The sequence below is a fragment of the Nannospalax galili genome, unplaced genomic scaffold (assembly GCF_000622305.1).
Source record: "Nannospalax galili isolate Female #2095 unplaced genomic scaffold, S.galili_v1.0 scaffold263, whole genome shotgun sequence".
Taxonomy (NCBI): Eukaryota; Metazoa; Chordata; class Mammalia; order Rodentia; family Spalacidae; genus Nannospalax; species Nannospalax galili.
The window spans coordinates 1313010-1325727 of record NW_008350402.1 but is presented as its reverse complement, the minus strand read 5'-3'; the positions used below and the strand labels follow the sequence as shown (position 1 = coordinate 1325727).

Sequence of the window (12718 nt, the reverse complement as noted above, 5' to 3'; positions counted from 1 at the left end):
GACTCCCCCCTTCCTTCTGCCCTCATCTGTCCCATACAGGCCTCTATCCTGCCATTTGCTGAGTGTTATTTCTCTGCTATCTGTTGCCTTTTCTCATTCACTAGAGAGGGAGCTTACTTATCTTTGCATCCTGGCACATAATGAATGTTTATGGCAAATAAATGAGTGAACACAGACAGTCTCCTCAGCTATGTGAACTTTGCTTTATAGTGAAATTAGGCTCAGGAAAGTGATTTGTCCAAAGTGAACACAGTGAATACTGTCATCTTACTTGTCTGCCTGGGGCACTGAACTTTCTTCTTGCATTTTTGTAAGTTCATGATTTATGAGTTTGTTGGGAAGCAAATCATGCCTTTCATTATGGAAGGCAGATGTTTTCTGTGCCCTTTCATGTAATTCCAGTATTACAAATTAAACACCCCCCCCCACACTGAATTGAGAACCACATGATATATAAGAGTTTCTGGAAAAACTGTCTTTTGTGACTGAGGCAAAGTACAGCAAGTTGACTTAGAGCAGTACTAGATGCCATGACAGTTGTGAGCCTGGGGCCTTCAAAGTCAATGGTGGCAGTTAATACTCAGCAGTGACTTCCTCACTGCATAGGTTATATAATAATGATCAGGTGACAAAGGGTGATATTCCGGTTACCTGGTCTCCCAGCCCGATTCTGTAGGCTTCCTGGTGATGCTGAAATTCCCATTATCTTTTTAATCAGGTATTTTTTTCCTGAAAACTACCAAAATTGTATTTTGATGTTTGCAACTAAAAAAAAAAAAAAAATCTGATTCATATAATTTATGATAAAAGCTAAAGCTGTACCCCAGGACTCTGAACTCCAAATTCTAGTGTTTTTTTTCCATGGAGAAATCTCCATGTTCCAACAATCCACAATGTTTACATTACATATTGATATTCCTATATCAGTTTAATTGAATGTATATATAAGATGATGAACATTTTGAGTAGCTGCATGGTGAGGCAGTTACCAGTATTCAGTTTCAAATACAGAAATATTGTACATCTGCTATGCATTTTTCTTCTTTGTGTGAGTGTGTGTGGTATATATGTGTGTACATGTCTGTGTGTGTGTGCTCATGGAGGCCGGAAGTCAATATGGAGCATCTTTCTCTATGGCACTCCACCTTTATTTTTTGAGATGGGTGTCTTTCTTGAACCTAGAGCTCTCCGTTTAGGTTAGATTGGCTGGACACTATGCTCTAGGCAGTCTCCTGCTTCTGGTACTAGGATTGGCGGCCTGAGCTGCCACACTGCCGGCTTTTACGTGGGTGGTGGGGATCAGAACCCAAGTCCTCATGTTTGCACAGCAGGCTCGTTAGCCAGTGAGCCATCTCCTCGGTGCTCCCCTATGTAATTTAAAAAATGTTCTTTTCATCTTTGGCCTCTAAAGGGATGGGGAAAACGGAAGTTACTCATGTGACTTAGAAAAAGACAAAAACTATCAGACACCCTGAAGTAGATCTTTAGCCTTATCAGAATGATTTGGACTAAAAAAGGCTGGGTTTTTTTTTGTTTGTTTGTTTGTTTTTTTCTATTTCTGTGGTGTCAAGGATCAAAACCAGAGCCTAAAGCAAGCTAGGAAAGCACTCTACCACTGAGCTATATCTCCAGCTCTAGATGTGCTTTATTTCTAAAGAGAACATGTTTCATAACCCTAAAAACATTTCATCAAATTAAAAAATGGGGTTAGAAAAATGGCTCAGCGGGTAAACTGCTTGCTGCAAAAGAGTGATGACCAGTTTGTCACCACAGAAACCTTGAGTTGGCCTGCATGCACGGGAGGTGGAAACAGGAATCTCCTCAGCAAGCTGCCTAGCTAGACTAGTCTAAAGAGCTCCAAGTTGAGTGAGATGCTGCCTCAATATATAAGGTAGACAGCAATGGAGGAAGACATCCTGTTTCAACGTCAAGCCTACACACACACACACACACACACACACCGAACACATATGCACAAAGAGAAAGTATGTGATTCTGTAGTATTTCTGTCTCAGAATCAAGTCTATTCAGCTTTTACACATCACTTCTGTTTGTGAATTTGTACTAATGTAGACACCTGGCACACATATGCATACATGTAATCCTGAGCACATGCAGGTAGCACAGAAATAATGACAATTCAGTCTCCTGGGAGGCTCACAATACAGACACAAAAGACTGTGTTTTGCTATTTATTTATTTATTTATTATTTATTTATTATTTATTTATTGAAGATCAAACCCAGGGCTCTGAGCATGCTAGGCAAGCTTTCTACAATCCATTATTTATTTATTTTGGTCTTTTTGAGACAGGGTCTCCCTGTAGCCCCAGCTGTCCTGGAACTCACTATGTAAACCAGGCTGGCCTTGAACTCACAGGGATCTGCCTGCCTCTGGCTCCCAAGTGCTGGGATTAAAGGTGTGCACCACCACGCCTGGCTAAAAAGGGTAATATTTTTATCTTCAGTATTTTTTGTTCTTTTGTGGCTATTCTTAAATAGAAGGGAAGCAATCAAATTGCTTACAATTCCCCACCAACTACTGTGGGGCTGATCTAGCAGGAGCAGTGTAACAAAGCATCTGTATACCTCAACTGCTCACTCCACAAGTGCCACTGTCACATTGTCAATTCCAGTTTCTAGGGAGGAGCCTCTGCTGCTGAGTCAGGAGTCTTGCTTCCACAGATGAGGTAGCCTGGCGACTCTTCAGGTTTTACCCCTGCAGCCGTAGCCTCCCCCTTATCAAGTTCTGAAATAGTGTGTATGTTTCCCACTTGCTAAGGGGAGGTTCCACCGCTTTGTTGCCACCTGCCCTATCTATCGCCTCCAGCTTTTCCTTTCCTTGATCTTCTTCCTTCTCTCTACGAGGCTCTATCTCTAGAATCTCTGTCTCTGTCTTGATGTCCACTAGAGCATCTATTTCTCTCTTCCTAGTCTCTGCGCCTGTCCTGGTCACAGTACCTCCTTCGCCACTCTCTCACGGTTACTATTCTACCATCATTACAGTTCCTACACCATTCCTGGTCATTTTCCACCCTATTTCTGAAAGATCTTCTAAACCTTTCTTGGTCAATTCCAGTTTCTAGGGAGGAGCCTCTGCTGCTGAGTCAGGAGTCTTCTTGCTTCCACAGATGAGGTAGCCTGGCGACTCTTCAGGTTTTACCCCTGCAGCCGTAGCCTCCCCTTATCAAGTTCTGAAATAGTGTGTATGTTCCCCACTTGCTAAGGGGAGGTTCCACCTGCCCTATCTATCGCCTCCAGCTTTTCCTTTCCTTGATCTTCTTCCTTCTCTCTACGAGGCTCTATCTCTAGAATCTCTGTCTCTGTCTTGATGTCCACTAGAGCATCTATTTCTCTCTTCCTAGTCTCTGCGCCTGTCCTGGTCACAGTACCTCCTTCGCCACTCTCTCACGGTTACTATTCTACCATCATTACAGTTCCTACACCATTCCTGGTCATTTTCCACCCTATTTCTGAAAGATCTTCTAAACCTTTCTTGGTCTCTACCTGAATTGAACTGCTGCCTGTTATCATTTCTAAACTGCTGTGGCTGCTGCTGCTGAGCTGGTGGTGGCTGTGACTGTGGTGGAGCCTGCTGCTGCTGCTGCTGCTGTCATCCATCTCTGTCTTCAGGACCCCCAAGCCCTGGCATTCCACCAGGCCTAAGGAAGGGGCCATGCAGTGGAAAGGGCCCTTTCATTCCATGAGGCGGAGGCATTACAAAGCCCCCTGGTCCTGATGGCAGACCTCTGTGCATCATGTGCAGTGGCATGGGGTGAGGTGGCATCATGGGAAACCTCTGTAAATGAGGTGGAGGTGAGGCTTCTCCTTTTGTCATGTGGTCCTGGGAATTGAATTCAACTTGTCAGCCTCAGTGCCCACTGCCTTAACCTGCTAACCACCTGTTATTTCTAATTTATTATTGCAGTCTTAAAAAAATGTTAGGCCGGGTGTGGTGGCGCACGCCTTTAATCCCAGCACTTGTGAGGCAGAGGCAGGCGGATCTCTGTGAGTTCAAGGCCGGCCTGGTCTACATAGTGAGTTCCAGGACAGCTGGGGCTACAGGGAGACCCTGTCTCAAAAAGACCAAAAAAAAAAAAAAAAAAAAAAAAATGTCCTTGGGCCTCTTAGCAACATACTCTGTTCCAAATGCCAAAAAAATGTCAAAAGTATTTGGGAGCTCTTATGTAATCTCTGAAAGATTTTAGGGTTACCTCTTCAGAGGGGGGAATGTTCAGAGTAGCAGAAAGCCCCATTTAAAAAAAAAAAAAAAAAGAATATGTGAAGTTGTCAGAAAAAAAGTGATGGGGAGATACGGGAGGTGTTGGAGGGGAGGCAGTGGGTGCGGATTTGATCAAAACACCTTATATGCATGTATGAAATCCTCAATTAAGTTTTTTTAAGTTAAAAAAAATGTTACTGAGGATTCTTGTATAGTGGAATTTGGAACTGTAGCACATATACTACTCAGCAGATGTCAGAATGGGATCTCTTTCTTGAAACTAAAGTGTGAAAATACATAATTAACAAATTTCTGAAAGGACTTGAGGGTTTCTTTTGTTGTTCTGAGCTCAACACATTTCCTTTCTGTCACCACGCCTCCTCTCTTCCTCAAACATCTCTGCTTGTACTTTCTCAAAAACTCCCCAATCTTTCTCTGGCCAATTGTTATTGTCCCAAATCTTGCTGTCCCTTCTGAACACAGCCTTCTCTGCTTCTTCCCCAAGCACAGGTCCAGGTACCTAAGAGTCAAGTGCAAGTGGCTATGAGAAGTTGGAAACATCTTGACTGCTACAGCAGTTTACATCATGAAGTTATCAGAAATGAAATGATTAAAAAAAAGAAATGAAAGGATGTCATGCCTCCTAGACTGAGACCATGTCCTGGTCCATCCTCCTACCACTAATGCATGGCTCACCTCAGGCACTGTGATAGATACTTACAAATGTAAAGTGCTCCACTAAGTAGACTCTTTCTGATGGGTGGACAATAGGTTGTATCCACAAAGTCAGGATTTCGCCCCTTTAATTCAGCTGTCTTTATTCAATTCCTTTGTAAAGATATAACAGAAGAATGTGGGACAGACTGTGAAGTGGTTTTCAGGAAGAAGGAAAAAGTCTGTGACAAACATTTTTTACTGTGACCTGGTAATCTCTGCTTAACAGTACACATACTAATTTCTAGTGAAGGCCCCTTCTATAACTCAGCTGGTCTTGGTTACAATTGTGGGTTCAGGAAGGAATCTTCCTTCTTAGCTTTCCAAATGGGTATCCTATTCTGCTTTCTTTGAAATGACAGCCCTTTTCATCTAGAAAAACAGCCAGTAAGATGGCTCAGTGGATCAAGGTGCTTGTTGCCAATACTGACAACCTGAGTTCAATGTCCAAGACCCACGTAGTGGAAGAAGAGAGTCAATCCACAAAGTTACCCTCCTGACCTCCATGCAGGTACACACAGACACACAGGATAAATTTTAAAAAGTAACTAAAACACAAACAAAATGGGCTGGAGAGATGGCTCAGTGGTTAGGAGCACTGGCTGCTCTTGCAGAAGACCTGGGTTTAGTTCCCAGAACCCACAGTTCCAGGGGCTCTGACGCCCTCTTCTGACCTCTGGACACTGCATGACATGGATGCACTTACATACATGTAGGCAATACATTCCTACCACATCTAAACAAAACAAAAAACCCAGCTCTCAGAGCAAACACCTGTAATCCTTCAATCATTAGCCATTTTTCTGCAGTGTGATTTCCAGACCCCTTCAATACTAACTACCCAACTTGTCTGCAGCAAGATGGCTAACCTTTTTTATTTTGGTGTTTTGAAACAGGCTCTCCCTGTAGCCCCAGCTGTAGACAAGGCTGGCCTTTATCTCACAGAGATCCACCTGCCTCTGCCTCCTCCCAAGTTCTGGGATTAAAGTCATGTGCCATCACGCCCAACAAAAATGGCTAATCTTGAAGCATCTGTCAGACCTGAGGACCTTTTTGTTTTGACATGGGTCTTGCTATGTAATTCAGGCTGTTCTCTGCCTCCCAAGTGCTGGGATTACAGGTGTATGCTGCCACACAAGGCAGACTTAGGGACCTTAATGCTACCATTTCACTAATGAAATCCCAAACTGTTTTCATCCTTAGTTTTGCTTCTTGTTCCTAAATTATGGAATTTTAGAATTCAAAGAGAACTTAAGGTAAACTAAATTTAGTAGTTGTCCAGGGAAAATCTTTAGCCAATGAAATTACCTAAATACTTAGGAAAATGGATTTCACGTAGTGATTTTGATTCAATAGGTCTTTTGTTTAGAAGTTTCCCAGAATATTTTACTGTGTGGTTTGTTTTGGAAGGCACATGACGTCTGAATCCACCTTATGTAACATGGTACAGGTGCGCTTTTCCCTATTCCATTTGAGCTTTTCTTGTGATAGGGAGCTTACCACCATGAGGGACCAGGATATGATAATCCTTCTGGCCCCTGCTGGTTTGCATTCTTTGATTCTCAGGTACATGATACCTGACAGCTATTTACTATTAAAATAGTACATGCTCAGAAAATCAGTTATCTAGGTCACACAAAGATACATTTGCTTTAGAGTTTTTTTCTACAAAGAAATAAGTATTTAACATATGCTAAGAGCTGGATTGTGGTGGCACACATCTTTAATCCCAGCATTAGGGAGGCAGAGGCAGGCAAATCTCTTTTGAGTTCAAGGCCAGGCTGGTCTACAGAGTGAATTCCAGGCTAGCTAGAGCTACATAATGAAACATTGTCTCAAAAAGACAAAACAAACAAAACCTAAAATATACTAGGGCTGGGACTGTACCTCAATTTGCAGAGTATGTGCTTAGAATGCATGAGGCCCTGGGTTCTATCTCCAGGGCTGTATAAACAAAGGGAAGTAGTGGTATATGCCTAAAACTCCAGCACTTGAGAGGTAGAGACAGGAGGATGTGAAGTTCAGGGTCGTCATCCTCAGTTACAGAGTAGGTTCAAGGCCATCTTGGGATACACGAGCCCCTCTATCAAAAACTAAATACATAAATAAAAAACCAAGCAAACAAACAACAGAAATGTAAAGAGAGTTGGGCATGTAGTTCAGTGGTACAGCGTGCCTGCCTAGCATGAGTGAGGCCTTCAGTTTCAATCCTCAGCACTGGAAAACATATGCTTTCTGTAAAAGAAAGAACATGTATGCACCACTCCGATCCCCTCTCAGTCCCTTAGAGGTCAATCATAACTGGTGAATGCAAAGCAACAATCAAGAGCTTCGAAACTGGGTGTATAATACTCCCCCAAGAGCCAGAAAAAACCTAGGTGACAGGAAGGGAAACCTCCCTTTAAGTTGTTTGTAGGTGTGTTGGGGAGGGGGGTTCCCCAAAATACTCCCAAACCAAAATAGGCTAATGCTATTGCCTTTGGTTGCCTCCCAGAACTTGAAAATAAGACCCTATTGCTGAAGACACCACATACTTCGGTCACAGGACTTGGAGGACTTAAGCTGGAACTGACCTGGAAGCCTCCTCCCTGAGGACCAGCTCTCACAGTATCAGAAGGTGATATGCAAGCTGCCAAGGCAGAAAAGCAATCAGGAGTCCTACTCAGGTACGAAGTCTGTGAACCACAAATACAATCAACCCAGCAAGATCTCCCTAAAGGTGTAATAGTAGCACTTTCATGTTGGTGGTAACAATAGCTATATAGTTAGACTCAAGATCTGCTCAATAGGAGGGAATTCATGCCTGGTACTGTAAAACCGGCCAACTACCTGTGGCTGGAGAAGTTGTAGACCCCAGAGGAAAACCTACTACTGCCATTTTCCCAGGCCAGTGTTGGTCATTTCTAACTGTATTCTTTTTTTTTTTTATTTATTATTTTTATTTTATGTGTATGCGTGTATTGCCTGCATGTAGCTAAGTGTAGCTGTGTCATGCAATGCCCGAGGAGGTCAGAAGAGGCTGTCGGATCCCCTGGGACTGGAGTTATGGGCAGTTGTTAGCTGCCATGTGGGTGCTGGGATTGAAACTGGGGTCTTCTGTAAGAAAAACCAGTGTTCTTAATCACTGAGCCATCTCTCCAGCCCCCATCTAACTGTATTCTTAACACATATGCTCATAGATAAGTATAGTTCTCACCCTTCATCAAAGAGGCTATTGCAGAGATCCATAATGGGTAAAAATGCAGAGTAAGTGACTAACTCCAATTGGTACATCTACAAGGCAACCTATACTATAGTCAAGGCTCAGGGAACATCACGGAGGAGGGGGCAGAAAGACTCTAAGAGCCAGAGGACCAGGACACCTGCTATGAGATGGCATCTTCTAGACATGACAGGGACGCTACCCCATGAAATCTCAAAAATATGGTTGCCTAAAGAAGACTTGCATATGACATCACCAGTTGACATGCTAATATGGATGGGGAAATGTCACAAAGTCCCACCCCTACAAGAGCTACAGGCAATCAATGGCTACTGAAAAGGAGAATCACGTTTTCTTCAGGGATGAACCCTGATAGGTTATCTAACCCTAATTTGTCAGCATTACACACATGTACGTATGAGCAACAATAAAAGGACTCAATAGGTTTTGTGTGTATATGTTATAATAATTAGAGAAATTATCAAATATTTAAAAAAATGGGCATGATGATACACGCCAATAATCCCAGCACACAGGAGGATCAGGAGTTCAAAGACAGCTTTAGCTATATAGCAAGTTTGAAGCCAGCTTGAGCTTCTTAAAAAAAAAAAGAAAGACAGCTTTACCCTCAGAAGAGAGCATATAATAAGTTAGGGAGAAAAAATAAAATGTAAAAACTAAGAATTTATGGTGATAACGTCTATCTAGTAGAGCTTATAAACAGAAATGAAGGTGTCTCACTTTTTTCTAAAATTATTATTTTTATTTCATGTGTATGGGTATATTGTCTGCATGTAGGTAGGTGCACCCGTGTAGTACAATGCCCGCAGAGGTCAGAAGACGTCTTTGGATCCCCCGGAACTGGAGTTAATGACAGTTGTTAGCTGCCATGTGGGTGCTGGGAATCGAACCTGGGTCCTCTGGAAGAACCAGTGCTCTTAACCGCTAGGCCCTCTCTCCAGCCCCTTACTTTTTTTGTGTATGAGTATATTGCCTGCATGTATATAAGTGTACCCATGTCATGCAGTGCCCATGGAGGTCAGAAGACCCCTGGAACTAGAGTTACAGATGGCTATAAGCCACTATTGTGGGTGCTGAGAACCGAACCCAGGTCCTCTGCAAGAAGAGCAGTCAGTGCTCTTAACCACTGAGCCATCTCTCCAGTGTCTTAGTTACTTTTGTGATAAAAACACTGATTAAACCAGCCTGGGAGGAAAGGGTTTATTTGGCTTATAGCTCATGGTGCATCATCAAAGGAGGGCAAGGCAGGAACTCAGGGCAGAAACCTGGAGGTAGGAGCTGAAGCACAGACCATGGAGGACTGCTGCTTACTGGCCTGCTTCTCTGGCCTGTGCTCAGCCTGCTGTAGCCCCAGCTGGCCTAGAACTCACTATGTAGAACAGGCCGGTGTTCTTACAGAGATCCAACTGCCTCTGCAGAGATCAAAGGAGTACACCACACCCCACATCAGCCTGCTTTCTTATTCAACTTAGGACCACCTGCCCAGCTGTGACATCACTCACAGTGGGCTGGTCCCTCCCACACCACTCAATAATAATAATAATAACAATAATAATAATAATAATGAAAGCCCCACAGACATGCCTTTCACAAAGTCAATCCAATAGAAGCAATTCCCCAAATGAGGTTCCCTCTTCCCAGATGTGTCAAGCTGACAAGTGAGGTTATTCAGGGAAAAATAGGTGTAGCAGTAAATATTTTTCAAAGTTGGTATTTTATTAAAGTTTTTTTTTTTTTCTAATTTAGTAAGGTTTGAGATTTCACTCTTTTTTTTTTCTTTTTTTTTCCTTTTTTGAGACAGGGTCTCCCTGCAGCCCCAGCCAACCTGAACTCACTATGTAGACCAGGCTAGCCTCAAACTCACAGAGATCCACCTGCCTCTGCCTCTGCCTCTGGAGCACTGGGATTAAAGGCCTGTGCCACAACACCCTGCAAGAGTTTACTTAAAAAAAATTTTTTTTGAGACAGGGTCTAATTCTGTAGTCTAGGCTGGCCTGAAACTCACTATGTACCCAGTCTGGTCTCCTTGGGCATCGATGGTCCCAGGTGAGGGGATTATAGGTATGAGCTATCATGCCTGACTTTAATGTTTAGCAAAGATTTTGTCTTTTGTTTCATATACTTGAAAGCTATGAAAACAATGGTTACTATGAAAATTGAGGGTTTTTTTTTTTCTTTTTTAACAGTAACCTCTAAACTTTACTTAAAAGTACACTGTGCTCAGCAAGACTGAGCTCCCTCCTGCTCATCCTCACACAGACTGCACAACTTGTGTCTTACCTCAGGCTCTCTGCCTCTGTCCATTTAGGTCAACCACAACACAAGGTCCTGATGCTGGCTGAATTCAAATCCAGCTTTGCCTCTAGGCAGCAGAGCAGTGCTAGAGAAAACCTCCACACCCAGGGACTGCAAAGGCATGATCACAAATCTAAACTGGTCCACTGGCATTCCCTTAAAGCCTTTCCTTTTATAGCCATCATACTTTCACACTTCCTCACTCTCACTCAACAAAGACCAAGTGCATGCCAGATACTAGGAAATCTAGATCCTGGGATACAGTATTCAGGTGAACAAAGTAGACAGAAATCCCCGCCTTCATCAAGCATATTTTTAGTGTAGGCAGTTAACAAAATAAGGTAAAATATTCAATGATGGTCACAGAAAGAAGAAATGTAAGTTGGAGGAGGATGGAGTAAACTAAAGAGGTGGTAATTTTTAAAATTAATTATCTTACGTGCACGTATCTAAGTGCATCTGTGTCACACAATGCCCTCGGAGTCCAAAAGGGGACATCGGATACCCTGGAACTGGAGTTACAGACAGTTGTGAGCTGCTATGTGGGTGCTGGGAACTGAACCTGGGCCCTCTGCAGGAGCAGTCAGTGCTCTTAACTGCTGAGCCATCTCTCGAGGCCCCAAGGCTATTATAAAAAAATTTATCTTTATTTTTTGTGTCTATGAGTATTTTGCCTGAATAGTATGTTAAATACACCCATGTTACACAATGCCCGTGGAGGTGTAAGAGGATGTCAGATCCCCTGGAACTGGAGTTACCAACAGTTGTTAACTGCCATGTGGGTGCTGGGACCCAAACCCAGGTTCTCTGCAATAGCCAGTGAGTGCTCTTAACCACTAAGCAAGCTGTCCAGCCACATAAGGCTATTTTTAAATAATGAATTAAGTGTGACTTTGTTTTTGAGATAACATCGTCATTAGCCTAGGTTGACCTCAAACTTGTTACTAGCAGAAGCTAGTCTTGAACTAACAATCTTGTTGGGATTATAGGTGAGCACCACATTTGCCTGGTTAGTGCTTGATAATTTAGAAGTCTGAATACATTTCGATCAGGTCACTACCTCATCATATCTGCAAATTACTTCTAAACACCTGATACCAAAAACAACCATTGCCAAGTGTCAGGCAACAGTGACAATTGTTTCATTTGCAATTTCTCATTTGGCAGATGTTTCTACTGTCCTAACTTTACAGTTGAAAATGAATTTAGAGAGGTTTATTTGCTCAAAGTCATCAATCTCTCTAGTGCTCCAGCTAAGACTCAAAATCAAATCTATTTTCAGGACCAGTATCCATGACCATAGTGTCACAAACTGCACCTCCTTATTTGGATATAAATAACTAACATAAATTACTAACACAGAATCACAGGGCTAAAAAAACATGCTGGGTATAGAGGCAGATCAAACACATGAAACTTCATCCACTTCTCTCTGAAACTCCAAAGGTTCTTGCATGTTTTAAGGCTAAAACCTAAAAGGCTAGAAAAGGAGATGACAGTAACAAAGTCAGAAGCTGGAAAGCAAACAGAGAAGTAGCATTACAGTAAAATCAAGACAACAGAATGAACCAGCAGTAGGAGAAGAGAAAGAAAAGAACCCCATAGCAGAGAATTCCCAGGTCTAAGAACTGCAGCCTCATGTCCTCTGTAAGTAGGGCATGAAGAGGGAGACACTAAAGGATTAAAGGTTTAAGAAATCAAGATGCTGTCTGCAACTCCACAGAGCTAAGCAGACTCTTCTCAACTCCCAAATTACAAGTCTATTTTCTGAGAAGGAGAAAACAGAGGGTGTCGGGAGTTGTAAGATGTTGGGCAGCTGGGGCTGGAATACTTAAACTGCAGACTCAGTGAGCCAATACACAGCAGAAACCGAGATGTCCTTGCCCTTCTGCTCTGGGTCTCTGCACAGCACTGTCTCTCTTCACTCCCAGCACTCCAGCAAGGGAGTGCCTCACTAGGGAGAGGAGGGTTCTCTGAGGAATGAGCCGCTCAATACAAAATTAGAAGATAAGGACACAAATGTCTTCCCAATTAAATGGTCCAACAGACCTCCCTTGGGGAAAGCGCAACACTAACAAGCTCTACCCATTCAGAGTCTCTAATAAGGTGAAGTGTTTAACGTCAAAGAAAAATGGACAAAACAGACTATGAAAGATAAAGAAAATTTCAAAAGGAGTAATATCCTACAAAAAGAGAAAATAGGGAAGTCATCAATAAAAAGATACTGGAGAGATGGCTCAGCGATTAAGAACCTGGTTGTTCTTG

The 12718-nt window shown here is 42.7% G+C and overlaps 1 pseudogene; it reads right to left on the bottom strand.

Moving 5' to 3' along the window:
• Positions 1–3073: 3073 nt before the first annotated feature.
• LOC115072819 lies at positions 3074–3950 on the bottom strand (annotated as a pseudogene).
• Between the last annotated feature and the right edge of the window lie 8768 nt (positions 3951–12718).